The 21,400-nt window shown below is 31.1% G+C and overlaps 1 protein-coding gene across 1 annotated transcript in view; it reads right to left on the bottom strand.

The window, feature by feature from the left end:
• Nucleotides 1–21,400, bottom strand: part of LOC129218790 (uncharacterized) — a 63,830-nt gene that overhangs the window by 17,043 nt on the left and 25,387 nt on the right. The gene's annotated exons all lie outside the window — the stretch shown is intronic.

Raw genomic sequence — 21,400 nt, 5'->3', positions numbered from 1 at the left:
TTAAAAAAAAAAACTGAATTTTTCTATTTTATTTAATAATTTTAAGTTTTATCGATTAAAATTTAATTATTATTAATCATTATTGATGCTGTATATAAAAAAGAAAAGAGTCAATTAAATTAAACCGTGCTTTATGAGTGTAAAATAGTAGACCACCACCTCTGCATATGTAGTGTGAACTGTTAGTACTTGATTCTTAATTTTTCATGTTTTTGATTGTGAGTTCCTAATAGCTAAATAATTTGAGTGTTAGCTCTTGTTTGACCTCATGTGTAACATAAATGGTAATAGGTGTTTTTTATGCGATGTATGTGTTATCATGTGCAAATAAAAGTTACTGTGCTTAAAATATTGTCTTTATTTGAGTATAACATTCATAAGCTAGTTGAAAGCATAACATATGCTAAGCATTCCTTTTTTTTTTTTTTTTTTTTCAATTTTTTTCAGAACTTTTTCTACAAGAAAGGATTACTTGTGTGAAAGTACAAAATTACATCAATATGAACAAAAGCAAAATCTCTTGAAACAATTAAGTCATTTATTTGTTCACAGATATTTTGTTTAAAATATATTAGGAATATTTATTTACTTATGTGTAGGCTCAACTTATTTATTTTCCTTTTGAAGTAGTTATACTAATTTGCCAAAGCTGCATAGTTCCACCCAAAAGTCTTCAACTAATTGCCTATTTTGATATTTATAGCAAAAGAACATTTTACCAAAGCAGATTAAGTTGAAAAATCAGAGATAATTATTTCTTCAAAAAAAAAGAAACTTGGAAACTTCAATTTAAACAAGACTCAATAAAATATTTCTCATTTATTAATAACCCTACATGAAAAAAATGCACGCTCTAAATAATTTTATAATTATTTACGGTACAAGTTTCCCCAACCCCCCGATGTCTATTTGAAATTTTGAAAACGTGTGAAAGTAAAATTTGAAGATTAATTTTCTGCCCTGGAAAACGCACAAGTTTCACTTATAAAATTAGTAAAATAAGTGATTTTGTGAGGTGAAGGAGAAATAAGCTGTCTATTCTATTAGATTGGTGATTTAATTGAAAAAGATATGCGTCACCTTTTTTTTTATTTAATATTTAAATTCGTGTTACATTGTACGCACGGCGCTTTCCCGACCGATTTCCGTCAAGTCACGGCGCGAGAGAAACTGGCCTCATTTTGACCACGTGACTCGCCCGTGAGCAGGCCTTCCAGATATAGGGGGCGTTGTTCGAACCCGAGGCCCTCCGGCTCCGAATCCGACACTCTACCGATCGGGCTACCACGGCCCCTCTGTAAATTTTATGGGAAAAATTTGGCCTTGTATAGTAAAACACCATTCTATTGAGGGGTATTCTCCGCAAATTTTACAGTTTTGCACAACCAACCCAGCTGCCGGTAAAAAACCGTAATTTTTACGGAATTTTTTTTTCATTATGCATTTAAAAAAATGGAACACAAAATTCACTTATTTTCACACTACTTTACTCAAAAATTTTTATGGACTTTTAAATGACTGAAATGATAATTGCACTAAAGTGCATGGCAATACTTGGAATGTGAATTCAAAATGTTTTCAAAAGTGAGCTGACCCAATTCATATATTTGAAATAAGCCATTATACTTGATTTCTAAATGTATTCAAAAATGAGTACATATAACTGAGCTAAAAACTCATTATTGATTAATGAATGAGTTTATATTTGATTTCTAAATGTACTCAAAAATGAGTACATATAACTGAGCTAAAAACTCATTATTAATTAATTAATGTATTTATATTTGATTTTAAAATGTACTCAAAAATGAATACATATAACTGAGCTAAAAACTAATTATTAATTAATGAATGTGTTCATATTTGATTCAAAAATGTACTCAAAAATGAGTACATATAACTGAGCTAAAAACTCATTATTAATTAATGAATGTGTTTATAATTGAAACAAATGTGTACTCATATTTGATTACCAGAATGTACTCAAAAAAATGAGTACATGTGTTTCTCAAAATTGAACCTTATTGATTCGGAGCTATATTGAGTAATGAAAGTATTCAAAAATGAGTAAATTTTCATTATTTTGAATACCCATTTTTAACAGTGTATATATATATATATATATATATATATATATATATATATATATATATATATATATATATATATATATATATATATATATATATATATATATATATATATATATATATATATATATATATATATATATATAGCAGGGGCAGCGAAAAAACGCAAGATATTTTAATTTGAATTTTAAACACGTATCCCATATTATTCGAGATAAAGCTGTCGGTGTTGTACTCAATATAACTATCATACCAGAAATGTAATTCCGACGTTGAAAAAAATGCAGATAGCTAGGTTAGGGATGGAGAATTTTTTCATGTGGTACAATGTTGTGCAAATGGGTGCGTCAACTTTGTGTCACGACCTTTTTCTAGCTCAAAATACATTTTAAGCTCCCCATGCGATTTTGTCATACTTAGTTGCTCACGATTGAAATATGTGATTAAATAATGTTTTTTATTTATTTTTTTTGCACGTTTTTGTGGAATAAAAACAACAAAAACAACAAAAATGGCAAACTCCACCAAACTTTGAATCGGATATATTGTTTAACATTTAAACACTGTTTTTTAGATATATTTTGAATGAACTTTGTTTTTATCTTTTATTTATTTTTAAAATTTCGAATTCAACAAAAAAGATACTGGTGGAAGGCACGGACTAATTGTTAAATAAAAATGAGAAGCAAAAACTAGCAAAAATAACATGTCTTCATGACTCAACATTTGTTACAAATAAATAGTCCCCTTTTTTTTCGAGGTGACTCTAGTGGTCTTTTAAATTAGCTCCTGTGTAGTTCCACTAGGGTTCCAACCAGGTGAGAATCCCATGACGAATCAATAGATATTCATGAGTGTTCAAACACTGTCAAGTTCATTTACGAAATTCATTCAGATTTTTTTAATTTAGTGAATAATAGATCAGGTATAAATAACTTCATTTAATAACTTCATTTTGTCCTTATGCCAGACGCGGTATTACTCCGCCACAAGTGCGACGTCTTACTAAACTAAACATACGGGTGGCTCTTCGAAATGTAATGTTTTAGAGAAAATTAGTTAAAAACATAAATTGTTTTTCCATACTTTTTGTGTACATATGTTGTATATTTATCTTTAAAAAGTACATCATGAATTATTTTATTTTATGTATACTGTGTTACTTAACGGGGAAAAAAGGGCAACTGAACTCCAGGATTTACCCTACATCTAGCAAAAAATTTCAAATGATGATATTTGTTTTTTTGTTTTCTTTTTCTCATTTTAAAAAAGTTGATTTTTGTTTTGTATGCTACCATGTTAAAAATACTTCGCAAAAAAAGTAGTTAAGATAAAAGGTAAAGTGAAATAGTTAAGATAACTTACATTTTTAAAAATGAACAAATGGAAATTTGTTTTGAAAACTACTGTAAATAAAGAATGACGCATTTTAAAGAAAAACTTGCATTGAACTATTGTTTTTGATTTTTGGGAATACATTTTTACCTTAAAAATAAATTAAACCCTACCCAAGTGTGAAGCACCGATTGGAATAAAACTTTGCACAACGATAGAACACTTAAAAATATTGAACCGTGTTTTTTTTATTTTAAATCTATAACAAATACCTTTAATAGGGTTAAATTTAAGCCTAAATATTAGATAATTGGGAATTAGAGGGTACAATATATATTTTTATTTTGAATTTTAATTACAAAAACTCAATACTGATTGACAGTTTGGAAAAACTAAGCAAACTAAAGTTGGCATATTTCAGGATTTTTTTTTTTGAATATTATTTGTATGGGTGAACCATCCCTCGCAATTTTATCCCGTCGCGCGGCTTGTTGCCTATGAACAATTCCATGTCAGAAAAATCACCTTTTTGACCTCACCATTTCCGATTTCAATAAAATTTGGCATGAAAGACACATATGACAAGATAAGTAACCCTGCCAATTTTTAGATATCTATTTTGAAAATTGTTCGAAATATAGACCTGTAAAAAACTGTGTGCGAAAAAAATGAAAAGTGTATTCTTGCAAATGACTGTAACTTTTCTCCTAATTACAGTAGAATGAAAATTCAAAAAATATTCTAAACCTAAAATGTAGAGCTTTATAGTGATACATAACATGACCTTCTTATGATATATTTAAGTTTTAGGGTCGTTCACTGTGGCGGGGTAATATTACAAAGGGCGGTTTACCCTAGTCAATAGTATTTTCAGAAAAATCCTGAAACACGCCAACTTTAGTTTGTTTAATTTTATCAAATTTTCAATCATTATTTGAGTTTTTGTAATTAAAATTTAAGAATATATTGTACCCTCAAATTCCCAAATACTTAGTGCTAAATTTCACCTCGTAAAAGGTGTTTGTTGCCGATACGAATAATAATATTAAAAAAAAAAAACATGGGTTCAATATTTATAAGTGTTCTATCGATGCGCAAAGTTTTATTTCAATAGGTGATTCACTTTTTGGGGGGTAAGGTTACTAGTAAGTAAAAAATAAAATACATAACGAAATATTTCCTGCTTGATTGTTAAAGATATTTTTGACCAAATGAGAGAAGAAATGAATGAATGAATAAAGGAATAAAAAGTGAAAGAGTAAACGAATAAGTAAATAGATAAATAAATAAATAAATACATGACAAAAATTAAATGAGCGAATAAAATAGTAAATAAATTTAAAAAAAAAGTAAATTAACAAATGGAGGGAATGTAAATGAATTAATCAAGAAACGAATGCGTGAGTGATTAAATAAATGAACGATTAAGTACACAAAATGAATTATCCCCCCCCCAGCCCTTGAAATTGTATTAAGCATTTGAAATCAAAACATGCCTAATACAACCTAAATAAGTACTACACCAGACATTAGTAGATCTAAATTAATACTTAAATTGTTAATTTCAAGAAAATTATTTTTGATAAGCCACAAAATATTACTATAGAGTTATCAAATTTCGAAAATAACCTTGCTTTTTAGAGCAATTTTTTGATCGAAATCAACTTGTGTTTAGAAAGATAGTTGAAATATTGCTAGATAAGTGGTGCTGCAAACTAAGATAATATTTTACCATTTCTTTTGCCCCGGTATTTCACTTTACCTCACATATTACACAATCTTAGAGACAGAATGAAAATGGAACATGAAAAATTGAATATTGGAAACAATTATATAACTTCAGCTATTAATGAGAGCTTTGGAAGAAATTGATTAAGATTCATTTTCGTATCTTTTATTTCTAGAGCTTTTATAATGCTTGTAAAGATTCACTTCAATTTTAAGCAAAAAGACTCAAGCTCATCGGCAATAAAATGTAAAGTATTACATAAATAGTAATTGCTTCATTAATTTTCGAGAAAAAAGTCTGAAAAATAAAAGAAAAGAAATTATGTTTTAGTTGCTTCAATTCAAGATTGAAACTTTTAGTTCAATTAGTTGATTTTTTTGGTTCATTGAACATGCTTTTGCTTTTGGTTCCATGTTTCTGCTACGATACTGACAGTCAACGTTTGCAAAGTGGACACTTCTCTTGTTAGAGACACTTCAATTTTAAGTAGAAAGACTCGAGTTCATCAGAATTAAAGTTACATGAACAGTGCATTAATAATAATCAGTTAATTAATTTTGGAGCATTAAGTGTCAGTAATAGAAAACAAAAGAAATTATCCCTTAGTTGCTTGAATTCATGGACAAAGCTTGACTCTTTTAGTTCATTAAACGTGCTTTTGCTTTTGGTTTCATTTTCCTGCTAGGAAATTGAAAGTCTACGTTTCGCAAAAAGAGTACTTCCCCTTTTAGACACACAAACTTGAAAGCAACTTTCGTTGTGGTATGTACTCCTAGGCAAGGACAAAAAGAGGATCAAAACATGCAACCTTTAAACGGAGTCCAGTGCTCGTTATTAAACTTCAACTAGGAAACTAGAAATTCGGTCAAGGACAGAATCTACCATGCTCGCCGCAAATTATCGTCTCATAAAAAAAAATCATCTGCTAGGCAATGTTCTTTGTGCAGCAGATGGAAATATATTATGATTGTCACCTTAGAAATACTTGAGAAAATGCTTTGATGAAACATGGAATCCGGGTATACAAATGAAATATATAGAGTAAGAGCATTTTCATAGAATGGGATTGTTTTGGTCTTATTGAGCCATAAATCTTGTAAAACGTTCTACATTGTAAATCCACTATAATATTAAAATCTGTTCGCGTCCGTCTGTCTGTCTGTCTGTCTGTCTGAAGATCGATCTTCTCGAGAACCGCTGTGAATCGAGAGTCAAGCGAGATACCGATCAATTCGAAATTTTCCAAAGAAAAGAATAGGACTAATCTCGTAATTGTGCGACTTTAATTAGCGGAGATATTAATTAAAACGTTAATTAACATAACGTTATTCAGGAATTTTTATTTCTTTCCTGTTGCCATTTTGCATATGCGTGAGCAAGTAAAGTTCTAATAATTGTTTTTAAAAAGATTTTTTTGGCTGCTGTCCAAATCTTAAAACAACGTTTCCATCTAGAATTTCATTTTAAATTAGTTTAAAATTGGTTGCCCTATTCGGGCATAGCCTTTATTTTATCGTCTGTCCTTTTTTTATTTTTTACATTCAACGTTCTTAACTCTTTTCAGCATATGAAAGTTGTTTCTTTAGATATGTTTATTGATTGTAGTGTAAGTTTATCAATAACCGGCCTCATATTTCGGTACACTTAGGATGTGCGACTAATTATGTTTATTTTGTTGGACTTTTTCCCGTCACATGGGTGAGTTTTCGAATTGTAATAACTCTCTTTTTCCTTCCTGTTTCTATTTTTAAAATACAGTTTATATCGTTAAAAGAACATGTTAAATTAAGATTGTTTGGATTTCTTTATGAAACAGAGTTGAACAAAAAAGATTGTTTTTAAGGATTTTAACTAAAGCTAAATTGGAATTACATGACTTGGTATTAAATTAATGCTTATTGGTAGTTATTTAGTCTTGGTGCTTTAGTTTCACGTAATCAACCAAAAACTATGTGTCATTCTATGTAAAAAGCTGATTGTAATTGTATATAAATAGTTCAGATATAGTCTATCAGATGTAATTCATTTTAACGTGAGCACAAATTATAGTTGATAATGCATATATTTTCATCTTTTGTGCTAATTGAAAATACTCATAACTTGTATCATTGATAACTATGATTAACGTTAAAGAGATTTTTGATAAAAATATGCTCTAATGGTGTTTTGCAAACCTTGCATTACGCGTATTTATTTACTCCTTAGCGCTTTAGAAACTGATGTCAGAGTAATACAAAAACATCAATTGGATATCTCTTTCATTTTTTAAGTAGCCCGTGCAACGCCAGGCACGCAGCTAGTAAATAAAAGAAAGAAAAGAAAAGGGCTTCATATTTCGGAGTTTATCGCAGGATATTCATGAGCTGTTAACCTGTATGCAGTTAAAGTTCGGAAAAGAGAAAAATTAAATGTATGATTACATAAGCAAAAACTAAATTTAAAAAATAAAATGAAATAAAATGAAATAAATAATAATTTACACAAAGAGAAAAACTGCTACAAAAGTAATATTTCAGAAATTATGTACAGAGTGCAAAATCTTTAGCGTTAGATGCTTAGATGCGAAGGAGAGTTGCTTAGATCAAATGAGGATAAAATGTGTCATTATTAAAGGGGACAAATTTGCAATAAAAAAGAAACACATACATTGATTTTCTGTAGATATAAGATGAAATAGTTAGAAAGCAAGCAATGGATAATGTATGCAAACTTTGAGCTTGTGACTTTATATTGTTAATTGGAAAACGAAGCCTATAAATATGCCACATAAGTTACTAGAAACATTATAGCACATCTCTTTTTTTTCGTAGATAATAGTGTTTAATACAGTTCAACTCGCATATTAATATTTTAACAAAAGAAACTGAAACACCTGTGGTTGAAAATAATTAAATCAATCTTTGCTACTGGCTCTGATTTTTGATTTCCATATTGTTAAAATGAGTTTACTAACTGAAAAACTGACAACGCTCCAATAGTTTTTCAAGTATAAAGAAATATTTCAATATTTTTTCTTTTTATTTATTTATTTATTTATTTATTTATTTATTTATTTGAACATCAATTTAGGCGTAGCATGTAATGAGTAAAATTTAATCAATCATATCCAGAGCTCTAAACATACGTTTTACACAAAGCAATTTAAATATAACGTGTTTTAAATGAGGCAGTGAGAAGCAAAGGGATGGCAAAACTAAAAATTTGTAGATAACCAGTACAAATGGTAGGTGAACCTCTCCTCTGTTTTGGGGCAACTAGTAGCTCTAGTAGGTGCTGTTATATACTGCATGATTTAGAAAAAAAATTCAATGAAAGCCAATCTAGGACTTAATCTTTAAAAATTTGAAAATGTAAACTTACATCCCTTTGCTTCTCACTGCCTCAAATGTACTTTTTTAAATAATAATAATAAACAAAAAACTTTTGACACTATTTCTAAAATTACAAAATTATTTTCAATTCAAAAGAAAAAATTAAATGGTGCCATTGCTTAGCATTTTTATTTAACTTTAAATAAATAAAAGAGCTGTTTTCATTAGTTGGATAGCAATAATATAATAATAGTAGTCGGACTTAAATAAACAACATAATTGTTTTATAATACAATTTTGTATTAAAAATGTACAATACAAATTATCAATAATAGCTTCAAATGGTTCTTAACAGTATATATGCTAACGTTAGAGTGAAATAGTTAATAATATTACTGCAACAAACGTAAATTTAAAGAAACATGTATAATGAGAGACCTTGAACTATTAAAAATCATACACATAAAGGTTAACTAAAAAACGTGTTTCAAAATACTATTTCTATAATCACATTCAAAACTAGTGACAAAAGAAAAACCGTTTTAGAACATTTAATTGAAAAGCCATAATTCAGCTTTTTACTTTTCTGTTGTGTATTTATAAATTCGAATTGATATTTCTTACGCTAAATTCACAAGCATCAGAATCACAAACGTGCTAGATATGTATTTTCAGAATTTTGTATTTCTTATTTTTAGCTAAAAATGTAGAGAGCAAATAAAGGAATTCAAGTATAAATTAATCATATTAACTTCTGTAAATTAACCAGAATCAAAATATACTAAACAAATTATGTTTTAGTACAATGACTGAAGACCTAAATCATTAAAAGGTTTTTAAGAATGTTAAATTATTTCTCGTCGTAAGCTTTGAGCTACACCACTATTTCATATCTAAAACACTGTTGATAGGTAAAATCTTCGTTTCCGGAAACTTGAATGCAAATTATGGGTATGAAATTTAATAAAAAATGTGTTTTTCAAAGGAATTCTCTAAAATCACAATTAAACGTGTTTAAAAGCTGCATGTAATCACATTTAAAACTTGGATAACTGAATTTTCTTCCGTCACTATGCTCCTAAAATGAGATTTAACATGAATTGAAATCTTTATTTTTTAAAGTTATTTTGTAAAATCTAAGAATTTATTTTTCATTTCTTCCATGATATACTTTAGTGAAATTGAAGAAAATTTTCAAAATTTATTCCTCTGATACATTATTCAGTGTGCATTAATACATTATCTGGTTACAAACTTCAAATTATTTAATTTTTCTTTTCTTTTAAGTTTTAAGAACGTTTTACACTGTAACAAATTTCGGAAACGTTTCTGGATATATCGGAAACGTCTCCGAAATAGTAAGAATCCTTCATCCAATAGCGAACTCCTCATTATTCAGAAAGCTTTTTGTTATATCAAAAAATCTAGAAGCGGAAGTGAGGCGCAATGCTTCGAAACGTATTTTATCCTTCCAACATTGGCGCCAGTGAGTCGAAAATAACGAGAGCTTATTTTTTCTTTATCTATGGTTGCTGCAGTCAGCAACTGTTTAGCATTGGATTGCTTGTTATTTCATGTCTAGAGAGTAGTAAATTGTGTCGAAACTAATTTTACGCCTTTGCATTTTGGGCTACCCTTGATTTTTTAGACGATGAACGCAGCTATTAAGTTAGTTAATAACGATTTGCTTCTTTACAATTTCCGGTGCGACCATGATTACATATATATTGTGTGTTCAAGCGTGAATAGTTTCAACACCCGTTTTTATACTTAATGAAACGAAACCCTTTGGATTACTTATCCAGTTGTAATGGAGGTACTTAGATTTTCTTCCACTCATGTTCACTTGTAAGTATTAATGAATATTTTAAAATATGTTGTTATATACATTTATATTTTTGTTGATTTGCATTTGATAAGGCTCCAATCGTAACTGTTTTTGGGTTTATCGAATTAATTTAAAGTTATCCTACATACCTATGTGAGCAGTGTACTATTTGTTGTAACCAATTGAAACTGATTAATTACGCAAAAGAAATAAGATTTATATTTGAAAAGCAATCACAGAAAAGTTATTTCGAAATACTTGGATATACATACATTGGTTTAAAAAAATCAATTGTTTAATTCATTAAAAATATGGTAATGCAAATGTTTTCTAGTATTGTAATATACTTCACAAAAAATGTGCCAGTATTATTTATCTTTTTTTATTATAATTTATTCATTTATTTAAAAATATTTATACCATTAGAAAATGGCCCAGTTATCTATTAGTAAGCAACATAGTTATGCAATTAATTCATGTGCTTATTCATTTTGTTAAATGTGGTTGACAATAAAAAATTCCTTGACATTAGTTGTTCGGTAAATAACATTTCCTTCGTAGATATACTAGTTTAATATAGGACAGTCAGGAGGAATGAGTCAGAGGCAAAAATGGAACAGCTGCATTTACAAGCCGAAATAAAAAGAAATATTATTTCATGTCATTGTTTTAAAAGTGATCTTTTTTTAAATACTATGTTATTAATATACAATGTACATATGGGGAGAAGACGAGGGGCGTTCACCACGCAGACTGCAAATGACATTTTCAGGGATTGATTTTTTTAAGGGGGGGGGGGCGCTTTATAGCATTTTATGGGTTCACCATCACTCTTATGGTGTGGGGGGGGGGGAACCTCGTATACATGAAATGGAGTAATCATGCAATAGAATTCAATGTTTTAATAAATAAAATATGTAATGCATTTTGCGCACATTGTAAAAATAAAATCAGTAACCTATTTTGATTAAGTATTTATATTTGTGATGAACTGGAAAAGAGCAAGAACAGAAGAATCACCCCGAAGGGTTCCAACAGGTGGACTTGATGTCATATTTAAATTCACCAATTTCTCTGTTGGCACTTTTCGGTACACTTTGTTCGTCAGAGAAATAGACTTGACGCGAAGGGAAGGTAAGTTCTGTCAAATTTTATCCGAAAATAAAAGCTATCAAGTTTGATACAAGATATGTTTTTAAGTTTTGCATTAAAAATACAATATGTTGTTAATTTTGTCTTGAAAATATTGAGAGAAAAACTGAAGTTTAAGATTGTTTAACATTCCTACTTTTGAGAAAGTACCCCCTCCCCTCCCACTGACGATTTTGTGATTAGGAATGAAACTACTATATTATTTCATAAATTTTCAAAAATTTATAACTGTGCATATGTTATGCTGTTAACCATGCTATTTGAAATTAGAAATTCAGAAAAAAAAAAATCCACGAATGATTCTAAAATTGCTTGTATTATTGCTCTTAGATATGAAAGAATTGAAACTGATATGATATGCAATACTATAATAAAGAATTATATTTTCGAAAAAAATCACGGAAAAAGGATTCCGAAATTCTCGGAAACGTTTTTGAAAATTGTTTGGAGAATTCCAAAATACTCGGAAACGTTTTCGAAACTTTCATGAACCACAGCTGCACAGAATACTCAGAAACATTTCTGGAAATTACGGAAATAGGATTCCGAAATACTCAGAAGCGTTTCTGAAAATTACAGAAAGAGGATTCCGAAATACTCAGAAACGTTTTTGAAACTTTCATGAACCACAGCTGCACGATATACTCAGAAACGTTTCCGGATTTTTTTTACAGTGTAGAAATTGTCTGCTAATTTATATTTAAGAAGAAGAAAAGAAATTCATTGCACTGAAACAAGATCAGGTATACAAAAGTAATGATATCTTTATTTTTTTCTTTTGTTGTTTATCAACACAAGAAAAGTGCATAACTATGATTTCCCTTTTTTTTTTTTTTTTTTGAGTGCATTGTTTTAATTTCGAGTACGTTTTTAGAAGCACAATGACACATTTAAATTCAAGTCCAGACTGTTTTCCGATATGGAGCAGTTAAATTAATTTTCTTGCAAAGGAAAAAAGAGTACATTTAGGTAGTTTACGACTGAACAAAAGGATAATAAATTTTTTTTGTGAAAGTGATAAAACATCAAATTTGTTATGCCGGACTTATTATTTATAGTGTAACAATAGTTAGGTATCTCCATGCAGTGACGGCTAAAAAGAATCAGTAAAACATCGCTTTTTAATAATTTTTTTTAAAGCCGACAAAAATGAAATCCGTTATTGTCATCAGAGTCGTTTTTTTACAATCAGAAAAATTGCTTACTTAAAATTTTAAACATAGATAAAGTGCAAAACAATGAAAAATATGCCTGTCACTCGGGGATGCCCACAGGGGAGGATTTTGGCGCAAGTTGCGCCATAAAAATTTTTGGGGAGGATTTTTAAAAATTTTAAAATTTTTTTTATTGATTTATTTTCAATTTAAATTATCTTATTCTATTCTGTTTATATTTTATTTCATTCATTTATTTAGTTTGTGTGTATGTCATTGGTGCAGCCCAGAACTTTTCTAATTAAGTAATAATATTGATTAAAAATAAATCAATCAATAAATAAATAATATTTTTAAAAAGTAAATAAAATAAAAAAAGAGAACTAAAAACATATGTATAAATAAAATATTTAAAAAAAAGTAAATAAAATAAAAAAAGAAAGTTAAAAAATAAAAAAGGGAAAGAGTGTTGAGAATTTTTTTTTGGGGGGGGGGGATTTGTGCCATTGAACTTGAAGGGTATGGGCACCCCTACCTGTCACAGAAATGAAGGCCTTCATGATTCTAAAAAAAAAATTACTTTCATTGCAACATCCAATTCTTCTGCAGAACGATAGTAATTTTGTTTACTAAGTTCGTAGTAAATGTTTTATTACAATCAGCTATTTTTCTGATTGTAACATGCTCTGTTACAATCAGAAACATAGTTTGACGAGAAGAAGCTATTATTTCTCTATGTTTTTTTTTCTAAAAGCCTTGTAACAGAAAAATTGCTGATTGTAAAGCGTTTTGTAAAAATCAGCTTTTTTTCTGAAAAAAATATTTTATTACTATCAGAAAATAGTTTGCTATGTTTACATTTGACTGCAAACCTTACGAATTCTCCTGACAATGCCACAATTTCCATAAAATAAAATGCAGTCTACCTGTCGTTGAAATGCAGGCAATCATAACTGTATAATAATAATAAAATACTTTCACTGGAACATCAATTCTCCTACAGGAAGAAAGTAATTTTGTTTACTTTTCATGTGGATGAAAATGAATTCCCTTTTAAAGAAGCTTACTAAAGAAAAATGTACAAATTGGGGTAAAACAATGACTGTTGATACTATATTTATAACCATATCATTCTGAATCTTCAAATGCAACTAACAAAGCGTAAAAAGAAATACACATAAACACAAGTCTTCCGCATAGTTGTCGATATTTTTATTGATAAAGAATCCATCATCGCGATGCTTCGAAAATCACGTACAATAAGCAAAGGAGATAGTCTTGTCCTTTGCTTTCGTTCTTTAATTTTTATCTGCATATCAATCGAACAGCCTTTTCGAAAATAACATGGGAAACCGAAATATTTCAGGTCATTCCCCAAATTACAGTCGAACTCACTTATAACGAACGCAAAGGGACCGCGATATCAAAAGTTCTCGTAAAAAGCGAATTCGTGATAAAAATCATAAAATTCATCATACTTTTTTTTCTTCTTCTTTTTAACCTGTACCAAATAAGTTATTTACTTTGATTTGAACCGTCTGATTGTCTCTTTCTTATGATACTGTTTTTGAGGAATATACATATACACACATACATGCTTTTTAAATGTTTCTTTACTCCACAAATTAAAAAAAAAGTACTATCATCGCTTGTTCTCAGGGTTTATGATTGATCACTACCTTTGGTTGACTTTGGAATGTTAAAGAAAATTTACCTAAAAAGGATAAGATGAGCTAGAAGTTGATATAAATTTTACGAATCACAAAAATATTGCTCGCTTTAAGGGGGGTTTGCTCGTTAAAAGCGAGTTATGCTCCCGTAGACTTAACATTGTATAAACCAAGCATTTTTGATTTGATCGCTAAATCAGAGTTCTCGTTAAATCAGGGCTCGTTTTAAGCCAGTTCGACTGTATTCAGCATGTGTTAAGATATCAGAACTGTCCCCTTTATTTCAGCTTGATATTCCATTTCGAGTAACAGCTCGAAGAAGATTGTATTCTTTCAGCTAGACTACTGACCCTACGGAAATGTATTAGTCCCAAGGAAGTCTCGGGTTCGAGTCGCAACTTTGTAGACGATACATTAAGACATAAAACATTTAAACAGTTCTTGAATGCTTCATTCACTTTCACGGGACTGACATTTTTGCACATGTTTTGCACTTTACTCCCAGAATTTTAAACTTTGGCTTATAATTGTAACAGATTCAAAGTTAATTAACCATTACGTAACAAAATATGAAGTATTACCTTTCTAAAAAATTTTTTGTGTTTGAAAAATAATGATTTCTACGTGTTGGTGAGAAGTACGGCCACGCCCGCAACACTGTAAAAAAAATCCGAAACGTTACTGGGTATTTCCGTGTCACGTTTCGGGATTTTAATGGTTTTTATCCACTTCCTGGAAAAATTAAGTATTCTTGACAAAAAGTTTCCTAAATTGCTTCAAGTCGCAAAAATGCAGACTTTTCACTGTTGTGAAAAATATTTTTAGCTCCCAGTTTAAAGATTAACTGACCGTATTTATAAAGTGTATTGGTGTTACTTGATGTACGGCATGTCCATGCTAATTAAGCTTTCAAAGGGAGCGAAAAAGTGTGGACAGCATTGCTTTGCAAGATTTGCAGGCAAGTAAAATTTTCGCAACTTACTTGCAAGCCTGGCATAGCTTTGGCCATGTTTGCAATAATGCTCTTTTAACTTCCTTGATAAATCAGAATGATCCCAAGATATTATTTCCACAGACACGATTGGTTTTAAACGGGAAGATTTCTGAATTTTTCAGGAGGCTTCCAGGATAATATCAGGAAGGTTACTGAATTTTAGCGGAAAAAGTTCCTGGAATTTGCAAGGTATGTTACTGGCAGATATTGGGCACATCAGCTGCTCATTATTTTCCAGGAACGTTTCTGAATCGTTTTTACAGTGAACACGTACAAATCATTGTTTCTTTAACACAAGAAAACATAGTTGAATAAAGTTGATACTTCATGTTATTATGCGCATAGGTGGCTCGTACAGGGGGGCAAGGGGGGGGGGGGCGACTGCCCCCTCACTTTCAAAAGTAAAGGGGCCTTGCCCCCCGCACTCTTCAGAGTTAAAAACTAATGATCAATTGAAAAATGATTTTTTATTGGGTGGATTGATAAATTTTACGAAAGTAAAAACTATAAATTCCGAATATATACAAATGACCTTTTCTCATCTTATTTCATAAAAATGAACTTTGAATTGGAAAGGGAAAAGAGGGCCATCCGTCCCGATTTTTGAGGTCACATTCCACATTTTTTGGAGATCATAGAATCTGTAATGTTAACAGCCTTGAACATAGCCCAATTTTATTTAAAAAAAAAAAAAAAAAAAAAATCAGGGGCCATGCACCTTAACCCCACACAATTCTTTGACCTCCCACTTTTTTGGTGCACCAGTCCCTATGAATGCATAATTACTTGTAATCGAATATATATGTAAAAATTAAAAGCCAAAGATTAAAATTGTGGTAATATATGCGTAAATATGTCTCATTTCTGCAAATGGATATAGCATGCAATAACATTTCAAATATTTTCAAATAAGGAGGGAAAGTATCTGTCTGGGCAAAAAAAATACATTTAGTACAGTTGGAAAACGGGAATTTGAAACTAAAGCTGATTAGCATTACTAAAACTGGTTATTAAATGAAAACAGATAACTCAAAATTTAGTATTACTACACATAACTTGATTTCGAACATACAGTCGAAGTCGCTTATAATGAGCGCAAAAGAGACAGCGGTATTTGCTCGTTGTAACCGAGTGCTCGCAAAAAGCAAGTTCGTGAAAAAACTCATAAAAATTTATCATAGATGCTTTTCTTTTTTTTTTTTTTTTTTTAACGTCTGTACAATAACATAAAAGTTGATTAATTTGCTTTAAAACTGTTTTAATGCTTATTTCTTGTGTCATTGTTTTTGAGGAATACACTTATACATACAAATATAATTTTTAAGTGCTTCTTTACTCCACAAATTAAAAAAAAAAAAAATAGCCATTATCACTTGTTTTCAGGATTTTTGACTCATCACTGAATTTCAGTAGTTGACTTTAGAATATTAAAGGATTTTTCCGAGAAAGGATAAGCAGAGCTGAAAGTCAATATAAATTTTATGAATCAGAAAATATTGCTCGTTTAAAAGCGGGGTTTGCTCGTTAAAAGCGAGTTATGCTCCCGTAGACTTAACATTGCACCAACCAAATATTTCACCTCTAAATCCGGTTTCTCGTTAAATCAGGGCTCATTATAAGCGAGTTCGACTGTATTAGTACAGGACATGAAATCAAAGAATGAACGAACTAAATACAAATTAATGTGAGGAAATCTAGAATTAGATGAAGTTAGCATGATACTAGTCACTTTTACATCATTAATGGAAATGTTGCCACAGTTTGTCATTGATAAGGTTTTGAATATTAGGTTGGTAACTGTGACAAAACAACGTTTGGTTATGTTAAATGCCTTACTCGATGTTTTGACTTTATGTATGCTAATACTGTAAATCCAGATTCAAAGTTGCATGGATGAAAAGTACATTGAAAACATCAAAAAGAAGCCGATAATGTCAAAAATAGTTGCCTGTGACCAGGGGGTGCACAGAAATTTTGGGGCCCGTCGCAAATGACTTTCACGGGCGCCCCTCCTGCCCCTCCATATTATTTAATATTGTTTACCTCTACGTCTCTATATATATTTCACCCCTAATTTTAAAAAAACTCGGGCCCGGGCCAACAGGTGTCCCTTCTCACCCCCCCCCCCGTGCACGCCCCTGCCTGTGACCACGAAATAAGGAATACTGCAATGGAGATATAGGAAATATAAGGAATAAAAAGTAGCTACTATATATTCCTTATATTTAGTAGTAGTATAGTAAGCTTTAAGCTATAAGGAATAGTAGCAAATTTTTGTTTTAAAGGAAGCCAATTATAGTTTAAACTTTTCATTTTATTTTTTAAAAACATTCTCGTCCCCCTTGAAACTCTTCTACGCCCCTTAGGTTGAGAACCACAGCTCTAAACTTTTCCTGCAGTGAAACAGGAGCTTCTTATAATCCAGAAAAACATGTATCCGATATTTTTGGCAATTTTGCACTTTAATAACGTTGATGTAGTTATTTATTCTTTGCATTGTTTATTGCTATATTATATCACAAACAAAAGAAAACTACACAAAATTTTACCTTAGTGTAGTATATATGCTAAAAAATGCTTATCACTATAAAAAATTTAAAGGTACTTGTTTAAATCATATTGAATTAATTCCACTAAAAACTAATCAACTAAAATTATTCATTTATATAATGATAGACGTTCAAGAAAAATTAAAGTTTCTAATGACCTCTGTTATGTTTACAGACAGGTCGAATTTATTGAAATGGAAATCCAGCATTTAAATGTAAGTGGTAGTTAAACTTGTTTAAATTTTTATTTCGAAGCAACACCCATTACTGGCTCAACCTAATTAAATTCGAAAGCATTAGTATTTGCCTAGAAGACATTTTTTAATCCAACATCAATTAAGATCAAAATCTGAAGCTTATGCTTTGCGGTCTGTCAAAGCATGAAACTGGAATTATTCTCAATAAAATAAAAAATGCAACTCCAATCAAAGCCTGACGAAAGAACAAAAATGTCTTGTTCACTTTGGACTCTACTTTTGAAATAATATTGTTCCGTGATATTTGTGATCTTGGGTGTGTCTGTTTCTAATGGCCTATTTAATTTGGAGGAAGTTGTCTGAAATGTTTTAATGTTAAGAATGAATCAACCGGACCAAGGTCTCTTGTGAAGTTCCTCGAAAAAAAAAAAAGAAAGAAAGAAAATCGACATTTTGATTGATAAGAAAGCGGTGGCCATTAGTCTGGACATTAAAAACGAGGATTTAAATACCATCTACAAATTTAAAAGTTTTATTTCGTACGGCTTGCGTAATGTGAATATTTATTCGACTTAATAGTGAAAAACAAACAGTAAACTGTGTTTTAAATACTGGCTTATTTCTTTGGAACAGTTTACAGGATTAAAACTTTCTACGACAGGGACGGGGATAGGAAACGAAACACCAAGCCAAGCTATGAATCACCATATCGTCGCCTCAGAGCAATAGTAGGGTATCATATTGTTATTCCTGAAATTACATGTCTTACTGTTGCTCTGAAGTGACGATATATTAAACTTTTTTATAGAAATTGCAAGTAAAAAGTGAATTCTGATGTAGATTCTTCGTAAGAAACAATTATTCTGATTTGGTCCAAACTCCACCCGAAAAGTAATGAACTCATAATACACCGCACCACTCCTTTTTATTGCATTTGTTGGCACTCGTAAAGTAACGTATTGTTACAAGTCCGATGCAACTTCAAACTTTCTTTAAATGACGACTTTCTTGAGAAAACACAAGAGATTTATTTACAATTATGCACAAGAAATATCGTTAACAACTGCTAAATTAACCATAGCAATTAGGCAAATATCAATTAACACCGTAAACTCAACGGTAAAACACGCATTTACATCAAAATACGCAATAACACAGCGCGAAGCGCAACGAGAAACGAAACTCCACAGTTAGAAAACAAACCAACTAACTCTCCCATTCACAAGACGCCCGGCGTTTTATACCGAACGAAGAAATATTTAGAAAATCCTACAAAGTTCTACAAATTTCTCATATCTTCTTTTTTATTCCATTCACAAACCTTATCGTTCAGAAATGGGGGGACCCTATACTTCAGTCGAATGTTAGGGGGTTGTATGTAAATTACAAGAAACTATTTACAGGTTACGATACTAAGATAATTTTAGATGAAAGATAATGGAATAAAACGCCAGATTTAGCTGGATTACAACAAATTAATCACGAAAATAATTACTATTTACAGAATTTGTAACAGTATTGTTACCCAAAATTAAGGAATAGCAATTATTTAATCCATTTAGAATGTATTATAAGCCTGTTAAGTAAGTTACCGCCCTATAGCCAGGGCTAAGGCAGAAATACATGAAATATACCGCCAGCTCAGTCAATTCCAGCCGAGGACTGCAGTTTCGTGCTTATTATCACTCATCAGCCCGGCATAGGAGTGACTGAGCTGGAGGTGGAAAACCTCTTAAGGAAGCCTAGAGTACCAAACAAACTGGTAGCTAATACAGAATTAGCACTGACCAGACGAGTGACCGAAACAATGGTTCATTTCAACTCGAATATTGAAGGCAAGGCAGGTATGTTCAGTAAGTTACCGCCCTATATCCAGGGCTAAGGCAGAAATACATGCAATGCACCGCCAGTTCAGTTAATTCCAGCCGAGGACTGCAGTTTCGTGCTTATTAGCACTCATCAGCCCGGCATAAGAGTGACTGATTTGAAGGTGGAAAACCTCTTAAGGTTTTCCAAAGAGGTTTCTTTCCTTAAGGAAGAGGTTCATTTAAGGAAGGAAGAGAAGTTTTTTTTAAAGAAGAGGTTCTTTCCTTAAGAGGTTTTCCACCTCCAGCTTAGTCACTCCTATGCCGGCCTGATGAGTGCTAATAAGCACGAAACTGCAGTCCTCGGCTGGAACTGACTGAGCTGCCGATGTATTTCATGTATTATTACCCCAACTGACTGCGACTATCGTTATTCTTATGATTTTTAAATAATTGAATTGCTTATAAGTTCCACTTAATAATATGCCATGGGAAGGTAAAGCGGAGTATCAGCAAATTTTTCATTTTTAGTTTTTTTTACATTTTTGTCATTTATTGTACTCTAGCTTCGTTAAGTACAACCTTGCTTATTTGGTTTCCGCTGAAAATAAAACGCGAAAAAAACGTTAAGTTCCAGCATTTCCCTATATTGTTAGTATGGAATCCAAAACGCGTTTCCAAACAAATGTATCAAAACCTCATTCTGCAGATACTGCGCTTTATCTTCCCACGGCTGCATAATTGAGTGCATGATTTAAACTTATATGTTTTTATAATAGCGAGGACGCCATTTACTATATCTAACAATGCTAGTAAGGTATTACAGGGGCGCCCCCTTAAGAGTTACGGCGCACCCCCTAAATATCACGAAAGACAGACCCCCCCTCAAAGCAAGAGCCCCCCTCCCAAATGAGCAAAATGTACCTCAAAACAGCCCCCTAAAAATTTTAATGGCGCAATCTGCGCATGTCCCCCCCCCCCTTAGATGAGTACTTCTGAGCTTTTCCGAGTAATATTCATAAAGCATGTAAATAGCTGACGAGATAAAGTTATATCTGCACCGATCAGTGGCACAGCGATTGGGGGGAGGGGCTGGGAGTGACCACCCCCTAGAGCTATTGGTTTGAACATTAATGCAAATTCTAATACAGTAGTTAATGCATATGAAAGAGCTGTTATGATAAAAAAAAAATCCTTCAGAAGGTATTTTTGATCAAGAAATTCTCTTTAGGACGTATTTTTGATCAAACCTCCCCCCCCCCTCCAGAGAGTATTTTTGATTTAAAAAAAACTCCCCTCCAGTTGGGAGTTTTCATCGAAAAACCCTCCAGAAGGTTTTTTGATCACCCAACCCCCTTCCAAAATGTATTTCCGGCTGCGCTAGTCACATCGATTGATAAATATAAACAATTCACCTTCATAAGACGTAATTAAAATAGCATTTACATTTATTGCGATATCACTGCAACTTTGTATCTTATGATGCTGAAAATGCTTAAATGTGATATTAAACGAATCAAGGAAAAATTGGTTTCGGAATATTTGCGCCAAGTTTTTTTTTTTTTTTTTTCATTTCAAAACACGGG

Source organism: Uloborus diversus, chromosome 3 (assembly GCF_026930045.1).
Source record: "Uloborus diversus isolate 005 chromosome 3, Udiv.v.3.1, whole genome shotgun sequence".
In the NCBI taxonomy this organism is placed as follows: Eukaryota; Metazoa; Arthropoda; class Arachnida; order Araneae; family Uloboridae; genus Uloborus; species Uloborus diversus.
The sequence above is the reverse complement of the archived record's forward strand: the minus strand, read 5'-3'. Positions and strand labels throughout refer to the sequence as shown.